Source organism: Perna viridis, chromosome 11 (assembly GCF_037379345.1).
Source record: "Perna viridis isolate PV_CMFRI_1.1 ecotype Kerala chromosome 11, ASM3737934v1, whole genome shotgun sequence".
NCBI lineage: Eukaryota > Metazoa > Mollusca > Bivalvia > Mytilida > Mytilidae > Perna > Perna viridis.
Genome location: NC_142455.1, coordinates 12588874 through 12607653, shown reverse-complemented (window position 1 = coordinate 12607653; position 18780 = coordinate 12588874). Strand labels below are relative to the sequence as shown.

The 18780-nt window shown below is 33.0% G+C and overlaps 1 long non-coding RNA gene across 1 annotated transcript; it reads right to left on the bottom strand.

The window, feature by feature from the left end:
- Positions 1–8732: 8732 nt before the first annotated feature.
- Positions 8733–17938, bottom strand: LOC148603021 (uncharacterized). Its single transcript, XR_015916253.1, has 2 exons — positions 17888–17938; positions 8733–8939 (listed from the first exon to the last, which is right to left on the bottom strand). It is a non-coding gene; the product is annotated as an uncharacterized LOC148603021 (long non-coding RNA).
- Between the last annotated feature and the right edge of the window lie 842 nt (positions 17939–18780).

Below are 18780 nucleotides of genomic sequence, written 5' to 3'. Positions count from 1 at the left end.
TTGGAATTTTACCTGAAATAACAAAATCACATTGATAAATGCACGCTTTAATTTCTTTATTTATATTTATAAAAAAGATGAAAAAAATGATAAATGTTTATGTTTTACAACTTTTGTAAAAAAAAAACAGTATAATGTAACAAACTTTACTGGTCCCTGGAGGCTGCTGGGTGGATGTACTCAATGTACTGAAAAAAGAGAAAAAGTTTCCACTTATTTGCATACTCTGATGCAAGTACTTCAGACATTTTAATTTGTGTTGGTCCAAAATCTAGGACTCTCTATTTCTGACTTGGGACCTTTGAGATTTCATTTTCTTAGGTCCTTGACCTTCAAAAAAGGACACTAAGTTTTCTTCAGTGGACCATTGATTTGAAATTTTGAAAAGTTTATGACCTTCCACTCCTGATATTGAATTTGAATCCATGTACTGGTGTATATAGTAACTATTTTTGTTTATCTTTTATAACCATCCCCCTCATAAAGTGATGAAGGCTTTTTTTTTTTTCATGTCAATAAAATGGTTATGAAAGTGAATGATGAGGTACTCTTTTACAGGCTCTGTGTACCAAAAAAAAAAACTTTAAACAGGCCTCAAATCCCTAAGGGGTGGTCTGTGTAACAAAAAATAACTTAAAACTGTCCTCAAATCCCAAAGAGAGAGTCTGTTTACCTGATAATAACTTTAATTTGGCCTGAAATGCTTTTTGTTCTATTACATGGTCTGAAAAATCCAAAATTTTCTAGTTTGACTGACATCCTAAAAACACTCAACACTTTCTATTCTCTACAAACAAGAAACATTTGATAAAATCAGTTATGAATTTTAAATTGACAACTTTAATCATGAGGCGACGTGATGTCTCCATCATCCTATATGCAGAACATGTGCAGTGAATTTGAAAGATGTTAGGATAATTTTTGAAATTGATAATTTTATCAGATCATTATGGCTTGTGGCTTGTTTTAATGATGTATGAGTTTTCTCTGGAAAGATGTCATTTTGTTTAAATTTTTAATGCTACTTGTTAATCATGAACTGTTCCTTTTTCTTTGTATTTTTGTTTTTTATTTGTTTGTATTGTTGAAATCTGACTACTGGAATTCTTTATCCAAACTGAATTTTGTTTTACTTTTAATTTGAATTTTCAGTTTTGTCCTGATTTATAAAATATACCCCACCACACAAAGTGGCCAGGTACTATGTGATACCCCCAAAAAGTTGTGTCCTTCTGTCCATCTGTCTGTCTGTCTGTTCTTGGACAGTTTCCTGTTTATGGCTTGAGAATGAATCAATGATTTTTTTTTTACTTTTGCACAGTTGCAATATTGATGATGGTGTTTTTTTGTTATTTTAATGAAAAGGCAATAAAAAAGGTAATGAATCCCTTGAAATGAAACAAGGGAGTACCTAAAATCAAAAATAAGGCATCTAATGGGACATTAAATGATATCCCGCCACGTTGCTTGATTTTGGGAGGAGTAAAAACTTATAATTGCCATGATTTTAAGATGCTCAATAAATACACAAAGATCCTTTAATATCTTCTAAAGTTACTACCTGAAAACCATTGGTTGGGGGGAGATGGCAACTTTTTGGTGGGTATCACATACTACCTCGCCCACTTTGTGTGGTGTGGTATAAAATAAAAATATTACTTGTCCTGAAAGGTAATAACAGTATTTTTTCAACACAGTCAGTATAGTATCACTCTTTACTCTTTGACCTTAGGGAGGCTCTTCTATGGAAACGCAAGTCACCTGATCGCACTTCTGTTTCCCAATTGGCGAAATACTGATAACTGAGTGGCATTCAAAAAAACTGTATTGAAACCATGTGCTAATTTTCTTGAATGAAATGTAGAAACTTATAAGTAAAAAGAACTAAATTTTATTGCATCAGCTGTCTTTTGTTTTTAACGATACATGTAGTACTTGTTTACACTATCTAACCTTATTAATAACAAGAATTTCTTTTAAACAACGAAACACAATCAACTTTGTATTGAATGGGTCCTACAGATAATCATAACAATGCACTTTATCATCGTATGTATAACAAGGACCACTCCTGCAAAAATCATAAGCTAAAGGCTGTAGATACACTATCAGTGCCATATTTTATGTGTTTAAAGAAACCTTTGTTTTATTATGTCAATTTATTAGATAGGGATATAAAATTAGCATTATGTTGGTTGTTTTAGATTTCACTACTTGTTGTAAAGATAAACCAATAGAATTTAAGACCAGTTTTATCTTTATGGAATTGTATTGTAATTATGATAAGTTTGTTCTAATTTTTGGATCAATTAAAGGGTATTCAGTTTGAAGGTGATATATACATGAAGATAAATTTGCCATTTTTATAGGAGATTCAAGCTAAAAGAGAGAAAAACTTACAACTGCTCTGTTTGCGTATAAAGCAGCATAACTTTATTATTTTGAGACCCATACATTACCTAGATTATCTATTTAATAGAGGGATGCTTCAACTTCAATAGACCTTTTTTGACTAAGTTGATGAGCATTTTCAATATACCGTTAACTTCCATAAGGTGAGCTTGGGTAAAACAAAAGATGTATTTTCCTTGCGGAATTGTATATTGGGCATGTTCCATGTATGCTCATTAACTATCCCACAGCATGAAATGGTCTATTGTCTGATTTAAGGGTTAATAAGTACTGATGAAGCTCTAAAAAGCATAAAACACAATATTGTTGTTTTATGAATTGCACTTAATATTATACTAAGCATTGCATTACATTAATTTGTTTAAATTACTAAGAAGCTTGGAATTTTCATCTTAATTTCTTCTTACCTAGGGTAAGGGACATAACTCTTGAAATCAGTGATGTGTTCATTTCATATTCAATATCATCAAAGCCTATCAGGCTTTCATTTGAAACAGAAATCAGTCCAAGTTACTTTGATGCCTACTTGAGATTGATGTAAAATGCTGAAAACAGACATTCATATGATTTGTAAGAGTTGTTTCCCTTACCCCAGGTCTACCTTTTTAATTGTAGGAATTTTTCTTTCTCTACCTTATTTGCTGGAAGGTAACAGTTCCACACCCCTTAATATAAATGCATCTTTTTGATTATTAAAAATTGTAGTATTCGTGTGTTGTATAAAAACTATACAAATGCATGTATCATTAAATATAGCTAAACCTTTTTAAACTGAATCCAGAATTTAAATAAAGCCGGTCTCAACTGAAACCTAAATAAACTAAAAACTTGTTATAAAGCATCATTTAAATGTATCATTGATGTAGATAAACCACACACCTGTCTAAAGTGAACAAATCCTTCATTTATTTTATAAAGTTCAGTTTAGACAGGTTCATCACATGTACAATCAAACCTGTCTTAGCAACTACCTGTGTTCAGCAAAAGTATACTGTGAAAGTACTATTGTTTGTGGGGTACCAATTTTCGTGGTTTTCGTGAGTAGGTCGATACACGAAATTTGGTTCCCATTGTTGTTGTACTGAAAACTTCATAACCACGAATTCAAGAATCCATGAACTTGTGTTTCTTCCCAAATCCATGAAAATTGGTATCCACTGATGATATTTTTTTGTCATCTGAAGCCATGACTCGTTAAGTAAATCATATTTTGGTTGATATTATTGTATGTTAATTGCTCTGATTTTGTACTAATATTTTTATTTGTAAAAGTTATTTTATATTTAGTATACATGTATATTTATTCCTAGATTTTCTACAAGTCTCTCTACGACATATGGTTATGTAGGTTTTTTTTTTTGGTTTTCTTATTTCTTGTTCTGCCAAGTGCTTGTAGGTCTTGTGAAGGGGTAAGGGAATAGAGATTGTTGAGGGAAAATAAAATCAGTAATGATATGTTACAAAAAGCAAGATCCTTCACCATTCAAGAGCAACTATGTCCCACTCTCATTTTTTAGGGGTTTTGTGCTGTTGTTTTTCTATTTGTACTTTTCAGTTCTTGTTCTTTTCAATATACCCATGCTTCGTAGCATGGTGAACTATTTAACCTGTGTTTGTCATAAAATTCTCATATTCTGTTAATCACAGGTTGTTCATATTTTAGACACAGCTTTATATGGGTATATTGAATCATAGAATGCGTTTTGTCGCTCTTGTTTGTTTTGTTTTGTTTTGTTTTGTAGTATAGTTAATTCTTCCTGTATTGTTTATTTAGTGTACCTGGGATTATTTTGTTTAAGGACTTATCCTTGCTTGTACTTTTAGTTTTGTAAGTTCTTCTCTTAAATGAGTTAATTCCTGTTCTGTGAGAAGAATGTTTGATAAAGTTGCAGTAATAAAAAATATTCAAAAGTTCTGTTATTTAAATTAGTAAATTTTGACCTTTTCTTGAAATGTCTCTAGAAATGTAATTGTAAAATTTAACATTGTACTTGTCAACAATGGTATATGCATCCTTTGATTTTAGTGATAATTTCTATTCTCACTTTATTGCAATCAAGAGAAAAATTATCAGTCTGTAAACTGTACATTTTCCAATGGTGATGATTTGTGAAAATAACAAAAATATTTTACCAAAGTTTGTATCATTATATAACCATATCTTTGCTCTGAAGTTCTCGCTGTGCAAAGATACAGCATGGAACCAGAGATTTTGGAAAGGGGGTTAAAAGGTTGGTAGTTCTGGGCTATTATTTGCTTATGATTGCCCCAATTTTTCACAAAATTAACAGAATTGGTAAACAAAAGTTGGGTTTTCCCCCCACTGAGATGTATAATGAACTGGTATCATAGGCATTTCCAAAGTTGGACCTTAGGGGTGCCCACTGTATTTGGTTGATAATATAGAAAATATGGAAATCACTGAAGTGGACTCTTTAGACTAGCATATGCCCACCCCTAAACTTCTGGAAACCCAACAGGCCTTACAGTATGCATAATATAGAAAATATGGAAATCACTGAAGTGGACTCTTTAGACTAGCTTGTACCCACCCCTAAACCTCTGGAAACCCCACAGGCCTTACAGTATGCATAAATGTTTTTGTACATTTTACTGATATATATATATATATATATATACTGTGAAAGTACTTAAATTTGTGGATATCAATTTTCGTGGATTTGGGAGGATATACAAGTTTGTAGATTCTTGAATTCGTGGTTTTGAGGTTTTCAGTTTGCAAATCAATGGGAATCTCCTTTTCGTTTGGAACTAGATTTCCTGCTTTGGCTCACCCATGAAAACCATGAAAATTGTTACCTCACAAACAATAGTTATATACATGTAGATGTGATATAATATGTCTAGTCTTCTACTCTAGTCTTACCAGGATGTAACTTGACTATATGTTAATAAATATGTAATTTCATATTGGCCCTGTTATTGGCTTGAGGTCTGTCTTATTGGACTCGAGGCATCGCCGAGGGCCAATACGGCTGTTGAGGCCAATATAATTGACCGAAACCTGTAACAGGGCCAATATGAAATTACAAATTTATTGACAATTTTATTAACCAACTCAACTAGATTATTTGTAGAACAGTTATTTTCGTGTCTTACCAAGAACATGTAGGTTTATTTGCATTAATCAGTCTTAAATATCCTTTTTGTATAAAATGGAAGATTTTTTTTCTGTTTCTGCAGCTTTTAGTCCTAATGATCAAAGTTCTTCATGAAATCCAATTCTAACTCAAAATGCCGGTGTCAAATGACTGGAAGCTATAATGCCATATTGGCCCTCTTTTTTCATATCATCCCCGTATAGATGCCCGGTTTGAAATCATATCAATTGGTCCGTTTTTGACATATTTTAACATATTTTGGATAGTTGGTTAATAATACTTGTTATAGGTTGTTTTAAGTTACTAATGTGTATACTTTAATTTGGGAAAAAGATTAACTTTTGTGTATGAAAACTTTTGAAACTAAGAAAATGTGACTATCATGCTTTCTGAGAGTTCTGGCTAAGAGGCATCATTCTGAACAAAGCCCAGCTTTGAGCTTTTGTTTTATTAAGCGTTTAGAAACTGTTTGTTGGTAAACATCCCAAATTTTCTTGGTTGTTTAGAATCAATTTCGATTAATAACAGGTACTGTATTTTGAAAGGAAAAAAATGAAATGAAACAATTATTTCAAGTGTATTTTACATGATAGGTCTTCATGATGTTATTTATGATTTATAAGTACTTAATTCCAATGTGAGTCTCAAAATGTAGTATGAAACTAAGATATTTTTTGTCACATGCCCATTGTTCGACTTGTGTCTTATTGTATTCAGCTATCTGAGTGTTGTCTGTCTGTATGTCTGTTCCTTCCTCCATACATTGTACAATAATTCGAAAAAGCTTCTACAGAAACAAAATTTCAATACAATCTGTAATTTTTAAGTCATTCTGGTCTTAATCTTATAAAAAAACTTAAGTACCAGTCCTGAAAAAATTTTAGATACTACCAATGGTAGAGATGATTCATGGTGTAGAAAAACCCAACATACAAGTGATGTGTTGTTCTATGTACAGTAACTAAAGTCCTTTCTGCATTCAGATCTAATTTTGTGAAAATTATACATTTATTTGCCACTGAAATCAACCAAATCATGAACCATAACTCTTGTAAAGTGCCAATTTCGTTCAGATTTTATATTCATGTAATTTTTATCTAAAAAGTGCAACTACCTGATTACACATTAAAGACTGGTTATATAATCTGTAACTGTTATGTATACTGAATTAGAAATAAAAGTGAACTCAATGGGCTTGAATCACTTCCTGCCCGATTTTTATGAAGACTGCTACTTAATCACAATCCAGATGTATATCAAGTTTTAATGTTGTGTCCGCACTTGTTTGAACATCTCAGAGTTTTACCTCTATGGTCATATCAAGCTGCACCATGTAAAACGTTTAATGGCCTAGAACTTACAATATGGTTAAAAAGGACGATATGTGTTTAGAGGTGGGTAGCGTCCAGTTAAAATAGCTACGGTAGGCTTCTCTGTAAAAGAAACTTTTGTTGTAATGTATAACAAATAAGGAAACATTTGATCTTAGCAGCTCCATTATCCAATTAAAATTAAATATTTGTTCTTGAAGTATGTATATTACACATTTGTTTTCTAATGCTACCTCATTTAGCAGCTATTTTTTACTTATGAAAATCAGGTGTTATCTATTGATTCATTGGTTTTCCTTCAATAAAAAAACTTATAATGTTTCGTAATTTTACATTTGAATTGATCTCTGGTGAACATCATTGTGTCATTATTGGTGTGCTACAAAATTCATGATTTAGATATGAAAAATCATGTGAAAATCACATCAGCTTGTTTTTTTCTGTGTATGTTTGTTAACATTACTCACTATCTCTGTTTGCTAATAGTGCTAAGGACAATGATATGATGAAATAAAAGATGTATTTTTCCATGTTGGTTTTATACACTTATTTATAACTTAAGAAGGTAGACCTAGGGTAAGGGGCATAACTCTTGAAATCAGCGATATGTTTGTATCAAATTCAATTTCACCAAAGCTTTTCAAGCTTTCGTTTGAAACAGAATGAAATCAGTCCAAGTTACTTTGATACTTTCATCAGATTGATGTCAAATGGTGAATACAAACGTTCCAATGATTTCTAAGAGTTGTGTCCCTTACCCTAGGTCTACTTCCTTAAACATATATCTTCGCTATTGTTCATTACGTGTTGCAACATAATTCACATCGCTTTGCAATATTCGATAGTATAACCCATGGTTTGTTCCTTACTTTAGAAGATAATACATTTATGACATGATCAACATTACTGCCCATAGGCCGTTTTTTTGTCCTCATAAAGTTTACATTATTTTATGATGGCTACATACACTGGGAGTGCCTATTTGCATCACGGGGAAGTGTCAGTTAACATCTACCATCCACGTAGAGTGTGTATTTGCTACCACAAGGATTTATAATGACCGTCTACATTCAGTTGTGTGCATAAAACCGACAGGTTTTGGTGCATGAAAATATTGTCTCCATGATATTCAATAATTTTCATGGGAATAAGTTTCAGAATATCTGTTTCTCGGCGGTAGTAGTTAGTTTTTCCTTGCATAACCAATGTTTCTCACGCAAGTAATCGCCCATTTGGGATACTTACATACTACAGAAATTGTTGCCCATAAGAGATGTAACATGTTATTCACCGTTTACAGCTGGTGCTGTTTATTCAAAGTTATTGTCATTTATAGGGATTTGTGATATAAATGGTGACGATGTCGTTCGTTCACCAAAAGTTGCTTAGTTGGCCAAGTTGTTGACCTTGGTGATTCAAGTTTTGCTTAGCGAAATTGCAAGTTAGTGAAACCTGTCTTAAGTTATCTTCTTTAGGAGAGCAAAGCTCATGGTCACGTAAGACTGGCCTTTCTATACAGTTTAAATATGACATAGTATTGACTAACGTTCGAATATTAGCCTAAATATGATAAAAACTGCCAATACAATACAAAAGTGTGCCTATACGGAATTTAATCGTCCAATACCACTTTAACCCCTCCAATACGTCATATTGGCCTGGTTTAAATCCATATTGGCCTAGGGCAATATGACGTATTGGACTAATTAGTCAATAAAGGTATAATAGCGTAAGGTTTTCCATATTGGCCGCGTTATTGGTCCTCGGCTGGCAATATTGGACTAGTCCAATATTGATTAAAACCAAATCACGGACCAATAACTAAGCCAATATGGGGAACATTACGCAATAACACTATAAAATGCACTGAATAGGGATATTTTATTTACGGTCTTTTAAAACAGCTTACTGCTGAAAAATGTGGTTGCTAATACAAGTATGACTTCAAATTGGTTTGCATAACTGCCCGTAAGTTGCGACAATTGCCTTTATAACTCCACATGAAGACTTGTAACACAATGGTCCACAGAGGAGCCTGGATCGTCTACATACAGTACAAATCACAGTCTGTTACCTAAATAGTAAATAAAGATCGTGTTTGCAATTTCAGATTACAATTCCACTTTATAGTCTAAATTAGACACCTGATTCTCATAAAAACAAACAAAAAACAAAAAAAAATACAAATAAAATTGTTTTTCTACAAATTCTGATTTGCTAATTTATCAATGATACATCCGAAATGTTTAAATAAGCTTTTAGAAGAGTCATAATTCCTTTTATCTGTTAAGCCATCGCGATCACACCCATCTTACCAAGGACTATTTTGGGAAATTAATTTTCTCAAAACCCTACAAATTTTTATGATAAAAGGAAAAGATTTAAGAAAAACTGCAGTTAATATTTCGTAAATCACACTTAAATGTGTTGCATGACATCAAAATCAATTTAAGAATCAGATTAACTTTCTTGTATCATTTGAATGCATTTAGTTGATGGTAGTGTATTTCTTTGATGTTGAGAACCATTAATTTTCCTACTTAAGAAATATAACAATTTGATGTAGCTATATATCACTTGATTGATGTTAGAAAGGCATATCAAGATCTTGTGTTTGGGGTGAGAATAATTTTGACAAGTCTGCATCACATTGATCGTATTGAGACTATGACTAAGAAACCGCATTGACTACATCACACCTACAATGTACATGTACACGCAAGACAAAAAGTGGAGTGCGTAGAATTAAGCCACTTCGGCCCAGTGGTGGATCAAGGGGGTGTCACGAAGTCGGAACTAGGTCACGCCTTTTGTTGGAAAATTCTGTTAATTTCGTGAAAAATGTCGGCAAAATGTGTAGAGACTGAGACTCCCCTTTTCTATAAAATCTGGATCCGCTCCTGCGACCAATGCTGTCTCTCAAATCTATCTTGTAAAACGGAGGACAAAAATGATTTAAAAAATGTGACCTTTTATCATGAGACATTTTAAAGTTAGGCAATGTTCTGTTATAGTTTTGAAATACGAGGCGTGATTTAAAAATATTGCCACGTGATAGCGAGTTTCTGTACTTTATTGTTGTGATTTTACACCTCAAGTTGCAACAAGCACTATATTGCACTTTAGTTTCCCACTCAGAAATATTAAAACAAATGTGACAAAATTGACGTTGGCAGGAGATGAATTGCTGCATGCCGATTGAGTTTTAATGTTTTTTGAAATATTAAATGTGTCTCATGGGCCAGTACTCTGCGAATAAACCATTGTGGTTTCTCACAATGACAGAAAAAAAATCGTACAATTAGACTACCCTAGGGTGCTGTTCCTCGATTTGTATTTTTGTTCTTTTTCATAGTGTTTGGTTTCATGTAATTTGTTTTTTTTTATTGATCTATATCTGTTTTGTGTGTGTTTTCATTATTGCTTCTTTGACTCTCTGTTTTGCTTTGTACAAGTATTTTACCTTCTCTGTTTTTATTTTTTATTTTTTTCATAGTCTTTTTGTTCTATGGTTGTCGCATCTATTGCATTATCACGATATTTCATATTTTTATTTAAAAATGTACTTTTTTGTATATGCATTATAAATGATTGTTTAAACCCTTTATCGCTTATACCATTTGTAGCGTTCACTATGGCACACCCTTAAAGCTATATTGCATTCCTAATATCACACTCCTTGCAGAGTTCATCACAGATCAAAATTCAAGGGTGCCACGAGATGAACTCCGTGAGATCTCCGATTTAAGTTTTTTTTTATACATTTAGCGTGATATATTGTGATTGATGACAACAGATTTTGACAGAGTTATCTGCCCTTGGAATGATCATTTTAAATGCATTTCTATGAAATTATAACTCAATTTACCAAACCGATAAGGAAAATTTGGTATTTTTTGCCTTGATTCTGATGGTGCAGATAGTCAAAATATACTCCCTCAAAATGACGTTTCTTTGCACTCCCTCCCTGATTCTTACTGAGACTGATACTTATATCTAGGAAGAATACTTTGTTGTCAGTTTATTCGTCACTTTTACGGTTTGATTCGTTCTATTTTCACACCAATAGACCCTTTTGTGCTATGGGTAGTTGATGATCATGCGTAGAGCATGCTCAATGTACACTTTCGCGAGGAAATTTCTTTTGTTCTACCCAAGCCCTACCTCGCGGCAATGTATATTGAGCATGCTCATCAACTCACCACAAAGGGGTCTATGAGATAAAAAAGAAAAAGATACCTTCCATATCACACTTTTTGACTTTTTTGGGACAATAAAAAAAGGAAATGCCCCGAGTATTAACTATTTTGTATTTTGGTTATACGCTGACGCATTTGTCGCCTTTCACCATATACATTCTTTTTTTTCATGTCGATATCTCCCTCATTTGTTTATTTTTCAAGATAAATGACATGTGAACCAAATTATTAATTTTGGGAGACCTAAGTCAAATTACCCTGTGATTGATTCCTCGCGACAACAAAAAAAATACAAATTGTTTCCTATCCATTGATATTCATCTCAATTAATAAAAAATATACGGCAAATGGATGTTATTTTGACCTAAACCATTTGTCAAGAAAAAGTAAATATACAGTGTTTGAATGATAGATTTCCCACAAGGTGTAATTGATGATTCCATAGACAAGCAAGAAATAAACTGTTTGATTTTGTAGAAAGGCTTGGCTCAACCTTGAGATGAAAGGTTGGAACCAGCCGCTGTTATCCGTCTCACTCTGTTTTGGGCTGTTCTTTTTGTCTCATTCCAGGTCGTGCCAATATTTTCTAGCTCTTTCTTTCGTGTTATTTTCAAGCTGTGAAATGGCCGCCCTTGTTGCCTTTATGCTTGTGGATTCGTATTCAGTGCCTGTCTATTGATAATATAGTGGAGTTTTCTCCAGGTATGAACTATCAATTGCCATGCTCGTCTTTTTATCTGAAGTTCTGTTGTTTCCTGGTTTGTATGATCCAGTAAATGCTCGTTTGTTATTCCCATTGACCACCAACCTTTACAAACGTGTCTTAAGCATTTGTTGGTAAATACCTGGATTTTTAGTTGTAATCCTGCTGTTAGTCTCCAGGTTTCACATCCATAATAGAGCACTGGTTTGACATTAGTATATAGTTATCCTGCTTAAAAGTTGTAAGAAATAAAATGTTTGCAAAAGAAAAAATCCAGGAAGAAAACAATCATCTTAGCACCACAAGAGTAAAATAATCGCACAAAAAGTTAAGTCGACACCACAAGGAAATTCCACAAGTCTCTAGTATCATACTAATGGTATATAAGGCTTGTTGAAGTCCATGCAGTTTTCTTATTCAAAAATAAAACCAAAACCAGTATGGAAGATCATCGATACATTGCCCACCTTTTTTTATTAGTATTTTACCGACGCATTCAGTATAGTTTCGCTTTTTACCCTTAAAGACGCTCTTCCATGGAAACGCAAGTCATCTGATCGAAATTCTGTTTCCCGATTGGCCAAAATACTGATAACCAAGTGGCGTTCGAAATACTGTATCGGAAATTAAAATTGCGTGCCATGTGTTATTTCCTGCATGAAATGTAGAAAATTATAAGTAAAAAGAACAAATTTTGCTGCGTCGGCTGTCTTTTTTTATAGATAGTACGTGTTATTATTCACTCTAGAACGGTGCCCACGTGATCAGAAAAATTAATATCAACTATCAGTCAGAGTAACTTGGACGACAGGTTAGGAGTGTCCGGAATTCGCAAGTCAGTGCTAAAATTGGACAGATTGTGGGCTTAGAAATAAAAAAGGTAATTTTTTTAAATACGGAAACAGGTTTTGCCCCAAACTGAACCCGGATGATTTGTAAATATGCCTTATTTCCCCAATACATGACAAAATTGTATTGAAATTGCATTTAGATCATTGTTCGTCCGTAAAATCATTTTTGCAACACATAAGAACTCTTGGTAAAACAAAAAGACATCATTATTTTGTAACATGCAAATATCGTTAAGGACCGGGTATTGTGCTTAAGAAATGCCAAATGCTAATGATATTATGTCACAACTTTTACAATTACAGTTCAATAGAACAGGTGTATAATGATTGTTTATTACTGTGTCAAAAACTTTCAGAAATGTTAAAAGCATCAAGAAATGCAGATGAATTTTCAAAAGACATGAATAATGTTGCAGATTGGTCTTCAAATGTACCACCCAGTAAAGTGTAATACAGTCGCTAAATTCGGAAAACAGATGCATGTATTGGTGGTACCTAATGTTTATTCAAAACAAATGCATTTGTCGCAGTGGTCAAAACTCCATATGGAAATCGTCAAGTGTGTCATCCAGAGCACTTATTTTGGCAAATTTGTTCGCTACCTATTGTAGAATATGGTGAGAGTCCCACCCTCGACGTTAATCAACATTGAAAATTCAATAGATTCTAATGTATTTGAGTGTCATTTACAGAGTTATCTCCCTTAATTTTGAAATTTACTGTGCATTCTATATAATTTTTATCTCCTTTGAATACGGGTTATATGAAAAACCGAATGTTAATTTCTGTTTACTATGGAAATTCTAACAAAATATCAAAAGTAAAAATATCTGGGATTTCCAACCATGAATCACATTTTGCATGATTCTTAGCTGGAGTGCTACTTAACTAGAAAGAACGGTATCAAAAGACGTAGGTCGCACTCAGTCTTTGAGATATAATATTGGGTAACGACTTTCCCAAACATTGTCAGAGTAAGTCTTATGTAAAAAGCATCAAGGTATATGTGTTTTACAGATTAGATAAGCAGATTTGCAGAATGCACTGTCATCCAGGAGAATTTAGAGAGCGACAAGGCCACTGCTTAATGAACACAATCCTTCAAAGATTGTTAATGCGTCAAAAACTAAGTCAGTTTGCGCAACAAGACTAAGTCTCAAATGATATTCCAGGCATTTGTAACTTGATCAAGATAATTTGTATTACATAAAGAACATTTGTCCACATGTTATTTACACGTGCAGGTGTGCTCGATAATGATTGTGATGTCATAATCTACACTCATTAGCATTGATAGGTTTAGCAGAGCTACTGAATAGCTGTGTGGCATACTATCTCAAAGAATCTTGGCGGAAGTCTAAAGAAAACTAGAAATAAGAACTGAATGACTGTGTGGCATTACGACTAATCGAGTCTGGGCTTGACTCCTAAGAAAATCAAGTTGAGGAAGAAAATTTGATTGTCTGTGTGCATTGCATCTAATCATATCTTGATTACTTCCCAGCACAAAATGACTTTGAAGTAGAAGGACTGAAAGGCTGTGTGGCATTACATCTCATCATATTTTGGTCAATTGACAACAAAGATGAATTAAAGAAAAGAATGAATGAATGGCTGTGTGGTATTGCACTGCAAAGGCTCTTTATCAATTCTAAACACAAAAGAATTTAAGGAAGAATGACTGAATTAAATCGCATAGGTTCTTGGTCAATTCTCAACAAAAATGAATATAAAGAAGAATGACTAAATGACAGTGTGTCAATATGTCTCAACGAGTCTTGGCTTAACTCATAAGAAAACGAATTTAAAAAAAGAAAATTAATTAAAAAAGAAAGAGACTGAATGGCTGTGTGGCATTACATCTCATTACATCTAGGTCAATTCTCAACAGTGATGCACTTAAAGAAAAAAAACGAAATGGCTGTGTGACATTTCATCTCATTATATCTAGGTCAAAAGATTGGAAATGTAAGATCCTCAACATACGTAGCCAGGTCCATTTTTCTTTGCTTAACCTTTGACACGACATGAAGTATTTAGCATGTTGAGCAGATTGTACAAAGTGTAAGCAGTACAAGTTCCCAAAAGCTCGGGTTAAATAAAAGTACAGACGTAAACCGATGATTTACAGCAATGTGATTGTCTTCGGCCTTCACGATAAAGTAATAATTGTCTAAATGATAAAATATTGCATGTGTAGTATAAAACATAGAAAAATTACTGTTTTCCGTGATATGAATAAGTTATTTATCATGTTGTATGCTCCTTAGTGCGCTGTTGTTAATGCACATATGGGGGGATGCTGTATATATCAGGTAATGAGATAGAAGCATGTAATATTGTAGTTTTAGCAGTTTTGTGAAAGATATTTCCTCTTGGAATTTACGAAAGAAATATGAGGAGGTACACGGCCTCTGATTTAAGCGGCAACCATTTCATTTCATAATCGGATAAAAGCATCTTGTATTGTGGTTTTAGTCGTTTTGAGAAAGATGTTTCCTCTTGGAATGTACGAAAGAAATATGAGGAGGTACACGGCCTCTGCTTTACGCGGCAACCATTTGATTTTTAGAAGATGTTCCGATCTTTTTTTTTAAATTTTGAGATAAACATAATTTTGTCTTCAGCAAAATGTGAATAAAATTGTCTGTTTTACTCTCAGCTATTAGATACTTTAACCATATCATGATTTGAACAAAAAATTGTTTTTCGCAAAGGAAAAAAAAAACAAACAAACAAACAAACAAACAAAAAACAAAAAACAAAAACAAACATAAAAAGATTGTCACAGAAAAAAAATTCATAGCCCTTAAGCGGCCCCAGACCCCTTGCCGAATTTATTTGGTACCTCCTACTTTCTGTAAAATACCTCCTGCCTGAAAAAAGTAACGAAACCCCTGCCCTTAAGAAAATAAAATAGTTGTTGCCTTAGAGTTAGTGTTTGGTCTCTAGATTAACTTAAGATGTCGCTAGCATTTCATTAGTATCATAAAATTGTGTAATCGGTACCCAATGCCTTTGCTGAACGATCTAGCTCTAATACTTAAACTTTGAAGAGTTGTCATTCAGTGGCCCTTTTCACAAAACATCGTAAGAGTAAAATTAGTCGTAAGTTGTGACGTCACAATACTTAACTCTATTATGACATCATAACTTACGACTAATTTTACACTTACGATTTTTTGTGAAAAGGACCACTGATATTCTTGAAATAAAGGGTTTGGTTGAGGAAAAATTCTTGTCGCAGTTTGTTTTGTTTCTCCTTTTATGATCTTGAGTTGAGACGTCCTATTTGTCTTGGTTTCGTGTTTCCACGTGACATTGTTGCTCCGATCCGTACCATCAAACCCCTAGCCAGGTTCCATACTATCAAATCCCTTACCGGGTTAAATACAATAAATCCCTTACCAGGTTCCGTACTATCAAACCCCTTACCAGGGTCCGTACGATCAAAACCCTTACCAGGTTCCGTACTATTGCCATGATGGTCGAGTATGCGCAAAGCTCTTGGCTGGTATGTTTTAACTACAGAAGCCAAGTTGCTCACAATTCCAGGCAGGTCACAAAATAAGAGAATTGTCACTAATCTACAGTTTATTACAATTATACAGAAAATACAAGTTACAGGATGAAAAGTTGTTTTGACATCTCAAACTCACATATACGGTGCACGCAATCAGATTATTCTCCAAAAGTTTTCAAATTCCATAATACGGATTGGATCCACATGGCACAAAGGAACAACACAACAGACAACAAGAAGCGAGGAGTATGGCGATAACTTCCTGTAAAGGCAAGTTATACTATCGTCAACAATATACAATATATAACTTCGGACAATTGTACGGAACACGATAACTTCCTGTTAAGACAAGTTATACTAACATCAGTAATTCACAAAAACCTCGGACCATTGTCCGGAACTCAAAACATATTGTCCGGAATACAAATACTTCCTGTTAAGGCAAGTATACGTCAAAACGTCAAAGAAACATCATCAACAATAACGAGTAAACTTCCAGTTACGACTCTAAAAAAAACAATATTCCTCTTGCATCACCTGTCTTCAAAAACATATCCCTTAGCCACATCAACAAAATTCCAATTATACATTCAGTCTGAAACAGTATATTCCTCAACATCAAGTTTGATTAGCTATCCCATTATATTCCACTACTAAATTTCTTACTCCAATCCCCAAAACTGAAAATCAAAGCCCTTATATACTGTTCAACACAAATTTAACACCAACTATGCACCAACCATTTTTATTATCAAAGCTTACATAACTGACCTAAATTAAGTACCAATTCAACACCAACTGAGCATCAATTTTAAATAAATCAAAAACTTTGACACTATCAAAGCTTTTTCCGTGTAAATATTGGCAAAGCCATAATTATCAGAATTGTCAACATCATCATGAATCGGCACCATGAAATAAAATTGTAACGCATATTTTTTTCCTAAAGTTTCACTGCATTCCACCTTCCAACCATAATCCCCTTTAACGGACATAATCGGAAACTAGTAATCGTCTTATCATTATTTTACATCACTCATTCGACCATGTACTGGCTAACACTTTCCATGGGTTCAGTTTTACATTTCCTGTTTGTCCTTCAATTCATTGTTCGGACGAAATTTGACACGTCCATTATCATTTTCCTTTTGATTTTATCATCTTGAAATCTTTCTCTATATGTAATTATTTTCAATACATTTTAACTTCGGTTGATCACTATTGTTCGTTGTGTTTCCTTGTTGTCGCGACGCGAGGTTCGTGTTTCATATTGTCCTTTTTATGTTTTCTCAAATCTGATCAATTATTACACCAGTAGTACAGAAACATTGTTAAACCTCATTTTATCATTAAAGTGACCACAAACAAGTCAAAGATACATCCTCCTCATTTTCTCTTTTTTTTCTCATTTAAATTGTACACGAAGAAGGAAACAAAGACGAGGAAAATCAACGGAGGAGTCATGACTTTGACGCATCAACCAACTCTAGATTTTTATACCTATCTTGAAGTACTTTACATGATGACACAAGTGCATAACGATAAGACATGACATGGTTTAATATTTACACAATGCTGCTAGACATAGCCATATATGTAATTTGCCTTCGTTAAATTTAAAGCGCAAAAACATCTTAAATCCATAACTTTAGAATAAGGTGTAAACTTGAAGTTGGGTTACGATCATAAACAATGTGTTGAATCACTTGAACAAATTAAAAAAAAAATTCTATGCAAAAAGGGTACCTGTGATGGACACTGGCATTACCATGATGAAGCCTCTCCCTTGCGTTGCGGTTTGGACAAGAATAAAGATATAATCTATAGTTTTAATTATGACATGTATTTTAGGCTAAAGCGCAATACTTTAACACTTTAAGTATCTTAAAATGCAAAACAATCTATAAAAAATGAAATAAAATAAATAAAATAGTTTTAATGTACAATTTATTGAAAATCGTTATAATTAAAGACTTGATTAAAACATATATGATCATAATTTATCATTGATATTATGTTTGCCATTTTAACTACATGTGCATAATATAAGGATAACAATGCTTCAAACAGTTTCAGACGCACTTCAGACATTGTATATAGCAACATATTGTTTTATGATAAACACAGCAGCTTGCACGAAACATGAAAGAAATTTGCAAAACTAAACTTAAAGGCATATCAATAATGAAAATATTGACATTGATGTAGTTAATTCATTTTTTTTTGTCTAACTAGTGAAATAGTCTCGACAATATTCTGTGAACGAATGATTTTGTTTTGTGCCTTAAAGAAAGGGAGTGCATTTGCCTACGCAGCAGTAATAATTCTGTTGAAAAAAAAACAAAACAAAACAAACAGACAAAGAAATTAATAAAAACAAAAACAAAAACAAAAGCAAAAAAATAAAAAAATAAAAAAAAAATAAAATAAATAAATAAATAAAAAAATAAGAATAGATAAAATAAAATAAACTTAGTGGAGTAAATAAACAAAATTAAAATTAAAATATAAATAGAATAGGATAATCAAATGTACTAAATTTAAATAAACGAAATTCAGATTCAACAACAAAAACGAAGATAATAATGTCCTGCCATACTTTTTATCCTCTTGTATTTGTCTCATTGATATTATTCTTA